Source organism: Petaurus breviceps, unplaced genomic scaffold (genome assembly GCF_028583685.1).
Source record: "Petaurus breviceps papuanus isolate PSGF00001 unplaced genomic scaffold, PetGlider_PUasm1.0 177, whole genome shotgun sequence".
Classification (NCBI taxonomy): Eukaryota; Metazoa; Chordata; class Mammalia; order Diprotodontia; family Petauridae; genus Petaurus; species Petaurus breviceps.
Window position 1 is genome coordinate 3287541 of NW_027185776.1, and position 13265 is coordinate 3300805.

Here is a 13265-nt window from a genome sequence, read left to right on the forward strand (position 1 = left end):
AACATCTGTGCTTTAGCTACTAGGGGCCAGTAGTTCACCACTTCTGCAAGAGTAAGGAAAAGAAAGCCGTACATTGTATTGAAGGGAGACAAAAAAAGGGACAAAGTCATTCCCTTCTTAGGTCCACTAAATCAGCAGTTTTTCCTATTCGGTCCTCAGAAGGGAAATGTTTCAGTTCCTCAAAGGTAAAATCCTTCAGCATGACCTACACATATCCTTGACATTGCATTGATTTCTTTTAAAGAGTGCCTCTTGGTATTTTATTGTTGCAAAAAAACTAGGATATTGAATACTCATCAGGAGGAATGATTATGATTAAGAAGTGGTATATAGAAATCATCTATATAATATAGATAAGATACATTGTTATAAAAAATAGCTAGGTGGGGCAGTAGATAAAGTGATAAACTTAGAGTCAGGAAGACTTGAGTTCAAATCCCAACTCAGACACTCATTTAATTTCTCTTAGCCTCATTTTCCTCATCTGTAAAATGGGGTAGCACTTTCCTCCCAGTGTGGTTGTGAGGACTGAATGATATAACGTATGTAAAGCACTTTGCAAATCTTAAAGTGCTGTTAGCTAGATATTGTTGTTGTCATGATTACTATTATCCACTAGGTTGTTCTAACTTTTTTTTTACTATTGTCTAAACATTCACATGCATTTATTTCTTTCCTCTCCTATCCATATGAGTTAGAGGGGCTGTCAAATACTTTTGTTGAGTACATAGCAGGCCCAAGTCTTGGTCTGAGTGAAGGACAGGGAAAGTTGAGCTAATGAAAAGGTCAAAGTGGGTTTCATTAGAAAAGCAGCTGTGACAACTGTTGTTCATTTGGTGCCAGAGATGAGTTAATGTTAACAAGGCTGACGCGATGCTGGCTTATGCAATGTCTGTAATGGCTCTCGACCCACTGGCTGCCTTCCACTGATCCACCTAGGGGTATGTGTGGATAGTGGCACCATGATATGCACTGAGTCAAGGCTAAGGATCCAGTTTTAAAAATGGAAAAGCAACTAAACTTCTTCCTCATGACTATCAATGTGAGGGAGAACACTGGGCCCTGGACTAAGAATCAGAAGACCTGACTTCATATTCTGGCTATTATTTTCTATCTATGAACTGGCCACATCAACTTTATGAGCCTCACTTTATTCATCTAAAAAATGTGTATAGTTATATTTGTAATGCCTACCTCATAGGGCTGTTGTGAGGGAAGCAGCCCTATAGTTAGGTAGATTTCTATCTTCCTACTAGGTGGCACAATAGAGGGCAGGGCCTAGGGTTAGGAAAACTTGAGTTTGAATCCAACCTCAGTCATTTTCTAGCGGTGTGACTCTGGACAAGTCACTTAGCCTCTGTTTGATTCCGTTTTCTCATCTTTAAAATGAGGAAAGTAATAGAACTTACCTCCCAGGGTTGTTTTATGAGGATTAAGTGAGCAGATATTTGTAGAGTATTCAGCACAGTGCCTGGCACATAGTAAGGGCGATATAAGTACTATTATCATTCTCTGGCATTTATTAAACATTTTCTTTCTTTTTTTTTTTTAAAGCAATTGGGGTTAAGTAACACGGCCAGTTATTTCTGGGTATGGTGCTAAGTATCGGAGCCCAGATTTGATCCCCAGGTCATCCTGACACTGGAGCCGGTGCTCTTACTTGCTGTGCTTCCTGGCTGCCCTTTATTAAACATTTTCAATGCCTAGGAGATAAAAAGAAATATTAAGACAGATTTTGGTCTCAAGCTTATAGTCTCAATGCAGAGACAGCACTTCTAAGTAGCCAACTAACATCATAAGGCAACAGGTACTTTGAGCCACTACCAGGGGAACAGATAAGAAAAGAATCAAATTTTTTCTTTATTTAAAATTTTCTTTTTTTCATTATGAATGTAAAAATTACTAATAAACACATTCATTTCAAAATACAAAGAATGCAAAACATGATTGTATAACCTTTAAACTTCTATAACAGTTTTAAAAAAGAAATACATATGATATTAAATTTTAACAAGATAGTAACAAAATTACCCTATTTGTTTTGTCTTCTATACTTCTTTTATTTTCTTCTGTGCAATTAAAATTATCTTATTGATGCCCCTTTTAAAGATTTTATCAATCTCCAGAGCAGTGCGTGTGTGTTGGGGGGGGGGGGGGGTGTACAAGGAAGGGTTTTTAACCTGTGATCCATGAACTTTTGTGTTTGTTTAAATAGCAGTTGATTTCCTTTGTAATTCTCTATATTTTATTTGGGGTCTTTTAGAAACATTCTGAGAAAACACCCATGCATTTCACTAGACTGCCAGAGGAGTCTATGAAACAAAACAGAGTTAAGAACCCTGGTCTCCTTACTAGCCCTGTGACCTTGGGCAAATCACTTAACCCCAATTACCTTTCTTTCTCCCCTCCAAAAAAAAAAAAAAAGAACCTGGTCTCTAAGTCAGAAAGACCTGTGTTAAAAAGACCTCTATCTCATCCTGGTTCTGTGCCCTTGGGGTAAATCATTTAACATGGTAGTGACCTAGGCAAGTTTCTAAGACTGGTGACTTTAGAGAGGATAGTTTCAGTTGAGGGATGAGGTCAGAAACCCATTGGTTGTTGGTTAGGAAGAGAGTGAGAAGAAAGGAAATGGACACAGGAATGTAAACAGCTTTTTTCAAGGTGTTTTGCTGAAAAAGAAAAGAATATGTACTTAGTGAAATGGAATTGATGAATGTCAATAATAATAATAATTTAACTACATATTGTTGTTGTTCAGTCATTCAGTCATATTCAACTCTTCACGACACTATGGACCATCACATGCCAGACCCTTCTGTCCCCAACATTTCATAAAGTCTGTCCAAGCTAATTTCTGTTACTTCCATGACACTATCTATCCATCCCATCTTGCTATTCCCTTCTCTTTTTGCCTTCAATCTGTCCCAGCAGCAGAGTCTTTTCCAATGACTCCTGCCTTCTCATTATGTGGCCAAAGTATTTAAGCTTCAACGTCAGTATTTTTCCTTCCAATCAATAGTCAGAGTTAATTTCTTTAAGTATTGATTTGATCTTCTAGCTCTCCAAGGAACGCTCAAAAGTCTTCTCCAGCACCACAATTCAAAAAACATTGATTCCACAGAATTTAGCTTTCCTTAAAGTCCAACTCTCACAGCCACACTTTAGTACTGGAAAAACCAAAGCTTTGACTATATGGACCTTTGTAGGCAAGGTGATGTCTCTGCTTTTTAATAAGCTATCCACATTTGCCATAACTTTCTTTCCAAGGAGCAAGTGTCTTTTAATTTCTTGGCTTCAGTCACCATCTGCAATGATCTTTAAGCCCAAGAGTGTAAAATATGACCCTGCTTCCATTTGTTCTCCCTCTATTTGCCAGCATCAGATGCCATGATCTTAGTTTTTTATAATGTTAAGCTTCAAGCCAACTTTTACACTCTCCTCTTTCATCCTCATAAGAAACTTCTTAATTCTTAACTTTCTGCCGTCAGAGTGGTATCATCTGCATCTCTGAGACTGTTGGTATTTCTCCTAGCAACCTCAACTCTAGCTTTTGATTATCTAACCTGACATTTTGCATGATGTACTGTGTATATAAGTTAAATAAATGAAATGACAATATACATTCTTGTCATACTCCTTCCCCAGTCTTGAACCAAGCAGTTTTCCCATATTCAGTTCTGTTGCTTCTTGACTCACATACAAGTTCCTCAAGAGATAAATAAAATGATCTGGTACTCCCATCTCTTTGATGACTGGGAAAAAATTGTTGTGATCTACACAGTCAAAGGCTTTAGTGTAGTCAATGAAGCAGAAGGAAATGTATTTCTGGAACTCCCTTGCTTTCTTAATAATCCAGTGAATGTTGGCAATTTGGTCTCTCTTTCCTCTGCTTCTTTGAAAATAGGTAATTTTCAGTTCATATATTGCTGAAGCCTAGCTTGCTTAAGAATCTTAAGCATAACCTTATTGGCATATAAAATGAGCACAATTGTTTGGTAATTTGAACATTCCTTGGCATTGCCCTTCTTTAGGATTGGAACATAAACTGAATTTTTCCAATCCAGTTGCCACTATTGAGTTTTCCAAATTTGCTGGCATATTGAGTCCAACACTTTTATAGCATCCTCTTTTAGGATTTTAAATAGTTCAGCTGGAATTCCTTTACTTTCACTAGACTTATTGTTAGCAATGCTTCCTAAGGCCTACTTGACTTTACTGTCCAGGATATATGACTGCAGGTCAGTAACCACACCACTGGGGTTATCAGTGATGTTAAGATGTTTCTTGTATTGTTCTTCTGTGTATTCTTGCCACTTCTTAATCTCTTCAACTTCTCTTAAGTCCCTATCAATTTTGTCTTTTATCATGTCCATTTTTACATGAAATATTCCCTTGATAGCTCTGATTTTCCTGAAGAGATTTGTTGTCTTTCCCATTCTATTGTTTTCTTTTATTTCTTTGTATTGCTTATTTAAGAAAACCTTTTCTCTCTTTGCTATTCTCTGGAATTTTGCATTCAGTTGAGTATAATTTTCCCTTTCTCCTTTCCTTTTCCCTTTCCTTCTTTCCTAACTATTTGTAAAGTCTCATCAGAAAGTCATTTTGTTTTCTTGCTCTTCTTTTTCTTTGGGATTTTTTTTATGGCTGCCTCCTATATAGTTTTATGAATCTCTGGCCATAGTTCTTCAGCTATTTTCTCTTCTGGATCGAATTAATCCCTTAAATCCCAATCACTTCCACTTCATATTCATAAGAGATGTTATTCAGGTCATACCTATATAGTCTGATGTTTTCCCCCACTTTCTTCAAGTATAAATTCAGCAATAAGAAACGATATAAACCTGAGCCACAGTCAGCTACAGGTCTTGTTCTAACTGACTGTATAGAGTGTCTCCACTTTTGGCTGCAAAGTATATAATTGATCTTATTTCTATATTGACCATTTGGTGATGTCCATGTGTAGAGTCACTTTTGGATTGTTGAAAAAGAGTGTTTGCTATGACCTGTAAGTTATTTTGACAAAACTCTATTAGTCTCTGCCCTGCTTCATTTTATACTCAAAGGCTGACCTTGCCTATTATTTCAATTATCCTTTGACTGCCTATTTTAGCATTCCAATCCCCTATGATGAATCCCTTGTGTATAGCACTTTACAATTGCAGAGAAATTTAAATGTATTCTAATGTGGTATCCTCAATACTAACCTGTGATATGGGCATGTTCAGTCATTTCATTTGTCCCCCCATTTGGGATTTTCTTAGCAAAGATACTGGACTGGTTTGCCATTTCCTTCTCCAGCTCATTTTACAGATGAGATATTGAGGCAAACAGGGTTAAGTAACTTGCCCATAAAGATGAGTCTTCCTGACTTTAAAAATAAGAAAAAAGGCACAAAAAGGATTTCCCTTTCCTCTTGATTTGGCCAAGGTCAGCTAGCAAATAAATGGTATAGGCTGTACTAGATTCCTCCCTAAGTTTGGTATTGTTTCCATTATACCCACAAATAACACATCTAATTTTTACCTATGTCATTATTATGCTAAAAAACTACCAGTTCCCCTTTTTGTGGTGGCTAAGAATTGGAAATCAAAGGGATGCCTATCAATTGGGAAATGACTAAACAAGCTGTGGCATATGATTATAATGGAATAATACTGTGCTATAAGAAATGACAAACAGGCTGATTTCAGAAAAGCCTGGAAAGACATGAATTGATGCATAGTGAAATGAACAGAACCAAGAGAATGTTGTACACAGTAACAGCAATATTGTTTGATGAAGAATTGTGAATGACTTAGCTATTCTCAGCAATATAATGATCCAAGACAATCCCAAAGTATTAATGATGAAGCATACTATCTGCCTCCAGAGAAAGAACTGATATTGATTGAGTAAAGACTGAAGCATGCTATTTTTTGCTTTCTTTTATTTTTTCTTTTATTCAAATCTTCTTATACAAAATGCCTAATAAGGAAATGTTTAACATAATTGCACGTGTATAACATCTTATTGCTTACCATCTCAGGGAGGGGGAAGGGGAAGGACAGAGGGAGGGAAGAATAGAATTTGAAACTCAAAACTTTAAATGAAAATGTTTTTTAAAAAATGACTAGGGGATGGCCAGGTGGCACAGTGAATAGAGCACTGGCCCTGGAGTCAGGAGGACCTGAGTTCAAATCTGGCCTCAGACACTTAACACAAAAACTAGCCATGTGACCTTGGGCGAGTCAACCCCAATTGCCCTCCAAAAATCAAAAAATAAAAAATAAAAAAAATGACCAGCTGTCTGTTCCTGAGCTGGCACACTGTTCTGTCATGGTTTGTTTGTTTGTTTGCTTTTAAAACAAACACTGAGGCAATATTTAAGCACCTACATATAAAGAGTGCTGTGTTAGGCAAGGTGTTGGGAAGGGGGAGGGGGAGATGCAAAGTAAAATCAGACTCAGTCCAGAACCCTGTGAATTTTAGAGCTTAGAATAGGACATGGCACATCCACAGATACCTATCCAATCTAGCAACATTTAGTAAACCCTTCATATATGTAAATGATAATAAGTGCTAGCATTTGTATAATACCTACTGTGCTAAGTGCTTTACAAATATTTTACCTTCACAACAACTCTGGAAGGTAAGTGTTATTATTATACATTTCTACCCATTTCTAAGTTGAGGAAATTGAGATTAAGTGACTTGCCAAAGCCACAAAGTGACTTACACAGCTAGGACATATCTGAGGCAAGATTTAAACTTAGGTCTTCTTGACTCCAGGTCCAGTATCTATCCACTATGTCACCTAGCTGCCATGTTGGAAATATGAGTGGCAGTGTATATAGTGGATTAAAGCCTAGTCTTATCGTCAGAAAGATATAGGTTCAAGTCCAACTTCTGACATATAGTAGCTGTGATCCTTGGATCACAGTTATTGCTGGATCACAGGTATTTCTGATCCTAGGCAAGTCACTGTAACATCTGAGTGGCCAAGGAAACTCTTTAAGACTATGAGTTCCAATGCAGTTGCCAACCTGCATTGGTAGAGGGACTTAACCTTCATTGAAAACAGTAAGGCCCCTTGTAAAAAAAGGAAGAGACAAATCTATGGAGTTAACAGAAACAGAAAACATTCCCCACCCCCACCCCCCAAATGTAATAATGGGTGGAAAGAGAGTTGGATGGAGTAAAAGAATCAAAGGAAGATCTTTTGTTTGTGTAACAGATGGGAACACCTGACCATACTTGTGGACATATGAGAAGGAACTTGTGGAGAGGGGGTTGACTGAAGATGCATGAAAAGGTAGGACTTCTAGAAGTAGGTTTTGGATCAAGTGGAAGTTGGATGGGACCTCCATGATCACCCATTCCCACCCATAACTGAAGAGGAATCTTGACTATGATATATTCCAAAACTGGTCATCCAAGCTCTTCTTGTAAGGTTACAATGAGGGGACCTCATTACCCTCCCACAAGGTTTCAATAAACAGATGATTAGGGAAGGGGCAGGAAGAGAACAAGCAGTTATTAAGAACCTACTACACACAGGACAGGAGGCAGCTAGGTGGCTCAGTGGATAGAGTGCTGGGCCTGGAGTCAGGAAGACCTGAATTCAAATGTGGCCTCAGACACTTACTAGCTGTGTCATCCTGGGCAAGTCACTTAATCTCTTTTTGCCTTAATTCACTAGAGAAGGAAATGGCAAGCTACTCTGGTATCTTTGCCAAGAAATATACAGACAGTATGGTCCATGAGTTCACGTAGAGCTGGAACAACTGACCAACCACAATGCCAGATACTATGCTAAGTATTTTTACAAACATTATCTCTTTTGATCCTCACAACAACCTTGAGAGGTAGTACTATTATTATTCCCATTTTACCTATGAGGAAACAAAGGAAAAGAGAGGCTAAATAACTCACCTAGTTGATCAGTGTCTTAGGCCAAATTTAAACTCGTGTCATCCTGACTCCAAGCCTAGCCCTCTATCCATTGTGGCACCAAACACCTCATCAAATTGGAGATAATGCATCTTTTAGGCTTTAGTCTTTTCAGTGAGTAGGAAACGAAGTTATCTGGTTTGTGTGGAGTGCAGTCCAAAAGGAGAGAAAACAAGATTTGTAAAAGTTTGGGTAAGGATTAAAAAGGGAATCAGTAAGGATAGAATACAAAACCGTTATCTTCTGAGCCCACCTGGGGGCAGTGGATAGGGAAATAGTTTCCAGTTGTGTGGGAGAGCAAGTAGGAGCCATGGAAGACCCAGGGCAGGGCATGGTGGAATCCATGTTTAGTCCTGGTACCACTGTTGCAGGGAAGGGGTGTCACTAGAAGATCTGTGCTGGACACTTAAAAAAAAAGATTAAATCAAAATTTTTATTGATATCTCTTGTTTTTACATCCCAATCTTTTTCTAAATACTATTTTATTTTTTCTAATTACATGTAAAGATAGTTTTCAACATTCATTTTTTATAAAATTTTGAGTTCCAAATTTTTTTCCCTCCTTCCTCCCTAAGACAGCAAGCAATCTGATGTAGGTTATACATCTGAAATCATGTTAAACATATTTCCACATTAGTCATGTTGTGAAAGAAGAAACAGAACAAAGGGGAAAAACCCTGAAAAAAAGTGAAAATAATACACTTTGATCTGCAAAGGATCATGCAAAATAGGATTTTCCATCATGAGCCTTTTGGAATTGTCTTGAATCATTACTGAGAAGAGCTAAGTCTGTTGTAGCTGATCAATTACACAATGTTGCTGTTCTTATGTACAATGTTCTCCTGGTTCTGCTCACTTCACTCAGCATCAGTTCATGTAAGTCTTTCCAGGTTTTTCTGAAACCCATCTGCTCCTCATTTCTTATAGCATGATAGTATTCTATTACATTCATATACCATAACTCGTTCAGCCATTCCCCAATTGATGGGCATCCCCTCAATTTCCAGCTCTTTGTCACCACAAAATAGGTGCTATAAATATTTTTGTACATATGGGTCCTCCCCCCCTTTTTAAATCTCTTTGGGATGTAGACCTAATAGTGGTATTGCTAGATCAAAGGATATTGTGACATACAGGGGGGTGAGTGTTGGAGTTGGGAGATGGGGAATGAAGGGAATTGGTGAGAGTTGATTTCTTAGCAAAATGGTCTGTAAGTGGCTAAATTGCCCTCCTTGTGGTCAACTCTGGGTCGAGGATTGCCTGACTGAGTTTACACATTATTGCTTCTGTCAGCACAGAAATTTTTTTGAGAATTTAAAAGACAAATATTGGTTTTCAAAATGTTGCTCTACAGAAGCAATGTTTTGAAAGGTCAGAATTTTTAGCAGTTTGGATGTTTTTAGCATTTAATTTTCAACAAGTACCTCTTCAGCAAAACAATATTTGCAATGTGATGCTTTGTGTTTATAATTTAAGGTTAATTTATCACAGAAGCAAGGTTTTAAAAGCTGCATCTTAATGAAACTGAAAAAATATAATATTATAGCTTAAGTTTGAAGACTTCTAATTTGAAACCCAGTATTATGTGACAGATTTTCTACAGACAATCTGATCATTATAGAGTATTATGTTTATTGGTTCAATTTTACTTACAGCGTACTTGGTGTCTAAGCATAAATATTTGATTGCAGTGGTAATTAGAATGACTCAAATTCTGGATATAATTTTAAAAATCCAAAACCTTTGATAACTTAAAAAAAAAACTAAGCAGATATATATACATAGATATAGATCTATCTATATATATCTATATATGTAGATAGATAGATAGATATGCTTCTGTGTGGGTCACTTTTTTTTTGTTAGAGCCCACCAGGTATTCCAAAGGCTGCTGGGAGGGGGTGGATAGCCAAAAATAAGGCTGTTGCAGATATCATGGGCAGCATGCCAGGACCTGACTCTTCCAGCCTTTTCTGTGGGATCTCTCAAATATTTCACAAACAAGGAGTGGAATGGGAGAGGACATGAAAGTGAAATGTGGTAGGGAGGTTCTCCAGGTTGTCTAACAGAGGACAGAGTCCTTTGTGTCTTTGGCCTTCTGACTTTGCACTTACAGTTATCTCTGTCTAAAGCCCTGATTTCAGATATAGGGAAATTTGCTTCATGCAGTTTCTTGATATGTTTTTGGAAATGTTGAGGTTGGATTGAATCTTTGCAAGTCACATCCTATTTCCTCATTTACTTCCATGATCATTTCAAAGCCATTCCACTTTCTTTTCTGATTATTGCTTTTTCAGTCGCAGAATGCAAACCTTAGAAAGGACAACAGTGCTTCTCATGGTTGTATATATGATGTACGTAATTCAATTGTTAAAAATCAGAGTCATGAAATACAGAATGCTAGGATTGCAAGGTAACTAATAACATAAAACATAGGCTGTTAGAACATAAAGCATAGAATATTCAGAACTGAATGGGAACTCAAGAAGAAAGAAAAGTTGGCAGGTAAGATGGTAGAATGCATACTTTTTACATTTGTAACCCTTAGGCTCATGTATACAGTGGGGAATTTGTACTTCCCCAGCTCATTCTCCAACCCTGATAATAATAATCCAAATAATCATAATAGATTTTTCTACCTAGGTTTCTTGTATTGCAGTTATTGGAAGCAATCCGATATAATGAACATTGCTCTAGTGCAGGGATTCTTAATGTGGGGTCTGTGAACTTTTTTTTAAAAATGGTAACTATTTCAACATAATTGGTTTCCTTTGCAATCCTGTACATTTTTATGCATTTAACATTATTCTGAAAAGAGATCCATAGGCTTTACTAGCTTGCCAAAGGAAGTCATGACACAAAATAAGATCAAGAACCCCTGCTCTAGCGTGGTGTAGACCAGTCAGTGTGTAATTGTATTCTCTTTGGGCCCTGATTAACTCAGCATGGATGTAAATAGGAATTTATTTGTTTATTTATTTTTTTGCTTTTTGGAGGGCATTTGGGGTAAAGTGACTTGCCCAAAGTCACATGGCTAGTAAGTGTGTCAAGTGTCTGAGGTCGGATTTGAACTCAGGTCCTCCTGACTCCAGGGCCGGTGCTCTATTCACTGCGCCACCTAGCCGCCCCAGGAATTTTTTCTGTTTTGGCTAGAAATCCTGAGGATCTTCCCCTTCCAGTCTGATTTTTTTTTTTTTGGACTAAGTTAAAGAGGCCCTTCTTTGCCTCATTTTTTTAACCTATCCTTAATTACTGAATGGTCTTTGCTTCAGTCAAACAGACCTGCTAAAGATCTTAGCTTTAAAAGACCGAGGTCTTCTAGTACATCAGGGGCCATCTCCAGTTGTGCTGATGTCTCCTGGGCCACTGGATCCAAAGGGCTCTGGGGCAGAAGGTGAGGCTGGTGACTTTGCACAGCTCTCCCTCACTTAATCCAGTTCACTTGCTTGTCATGACATCACCTCCTTTATGTCATAGTTCTCTTCGAGAATAAAGGACAAACAACAAATAACAACAATTGTATTCTACTCAAGTATTCAGTTTCCAAGTAACACTGATTTACTTTGATTACCTTGAAGTAATATTATTTAGAGACAAGTTATTTAGCCTCTGTTTGCCTTAGTTTCCTCATAGGTAAAATGGGGATAAAAATAGCATTATCTTGGGGCAGCTAGGTGGTGCAGTGAATAGAGCACCGACCCTGGAGTCAGGAGGACCTGAGTTCAAATCTGGCCTCAGACACATGACACACTCACTAGCTGTGTGACCTTGGACAAGTCACTTACCCCCAATCGCCCTGCCTTCCCCTCTCAAAAAAAAAGGCCAAAAAAAAATAGCACGATCTCTCAGGGTTGATTGAGAATCAAAAGAGAAGTTTGTAAAATACTTAACATAGTTTCTGGCATGTGTTGTTTTGTTCAGTTGTGTCTGATTTTAATAAGGTAGCTTGATGTAACAGAGACTTGACCTTCCAGTCAAGTCCCGTTTCGAAAAACCACTGGCTGTGCAACTACAGGCGAGAGCATAAGCAAAAAGACCGCCCTGAAGGTAAATGCAGTTCACGGGTGAACATCCATGGCAGAGGATGATGAAGCAGAAAAAATATCTGTGCTGAGCTTGATCACTGATTCCAGCAGCCAGTCCGGTGCTGAAGGAATTAGCCCTGCGCGCAGACTGATGTTCAGGAGGTGCCCCCAGAGTTGCCAGAGAAACAGAAGAGAAGCTCCTTCATGCCAAAAATCTCATTTTATCTCATCTTATCTCAAATTTCATCTTGTCTCCTGGAAAGACATAAGGGGCCACCAGTGCATAGATAGATCAGTGTGAAATTCTTAAAAAGAAAGAGGTACATGTGACTTTTTAGACAATAGTAAAAAAAATTAGGACCACCTCATTGATAATAGTAATTATGACAACAATAATACTATCTAGTCAATAACACTTTAAAGTTTGCAAAGTGCTTTACATATGTTATATTATTTGGTCCTCACAACCACACTGGGAGGAAGGTGCTATTATTATCCCCGTTTTACAGATTAGGAAATTGAGGCTAAGAGAGATTAAGTGAGTTGCCCAGAGTCACACAGCTAGTAAGTGTCTCAGTTGGGATTTGAACTCAGGTTTTCTTGACTATAAGTTCATCACTTTATCTACTGTACCACCTAGCTATTTTTTTTAAGCAATTGAGGTTAAGTAACTTGCTCAAGATTACATGGCCAGTTATTTCTGGGTGTGGTGCTAAGTATCTGAGCCCAGATTCGATCCCCAGGTCATCCCGACACTGGAGCAGGTGCTCTTACTCATTGAGCCACCTGGCCGCCCCTAAGCAATTGGGGTTAAGTAACTTGCTCAAGGTTACACGGCCAGGTGTTTCTGGGTTGGTGCTAAGTGTCTGTGCCTGGATTCGATCCCAGGTCATCCCAACACTGGGGCCAGTGCTCCTACTCACTGTGCTACCTGGCCACCCCTACCTAGCTATATTTTAAAACAACATATTTTACTTATGGATGATTTTTACATATAACATCTTGTGCATAACATCAGGTTTTCTTGTGATGAGTATTCAGTATTCTAGTTCTTTTCATCAATAAAATACTAAGAGACACTCTTTGGGAGAAAATAATGCAATGTGTAGGTGATGACGAAGGATTTTCCCTTTGAGAAGATGAAACATCTTTTGAGCATCGAATAGGAAGAACTGTTGATTCAATGGACCTAAAAAGGGAATGACTTTGTCCCTTTTTTCCCTCTTTCTTCAGTACAGTGTATGGCCTCCTTTTCCTCACTCCAGCAGAAGTGGTGAACTACTGGCCCCTAGTAGCTAAAGCACAGATGTT

General features: G+C 38.2%; 1 protein-coding gene and 1 pseudogene across 1 annotated transcript in view; one reads left to right on the plus strand and one right to left on the minus strand.

The window, feature by feature from the left end:
- Nucleotides 1-13265, plus strand: part of SERPINA6 (serpin family A member 6) — a 45404-nt gene that overhangs the window by 1411 nt on the left and 30728 nt on the right. The window lies entirely within an intron of this gene.
- Nucleotides 3452-4436, minus strand: LOC138159715 (uncharacterized; annotated as a pseudogene).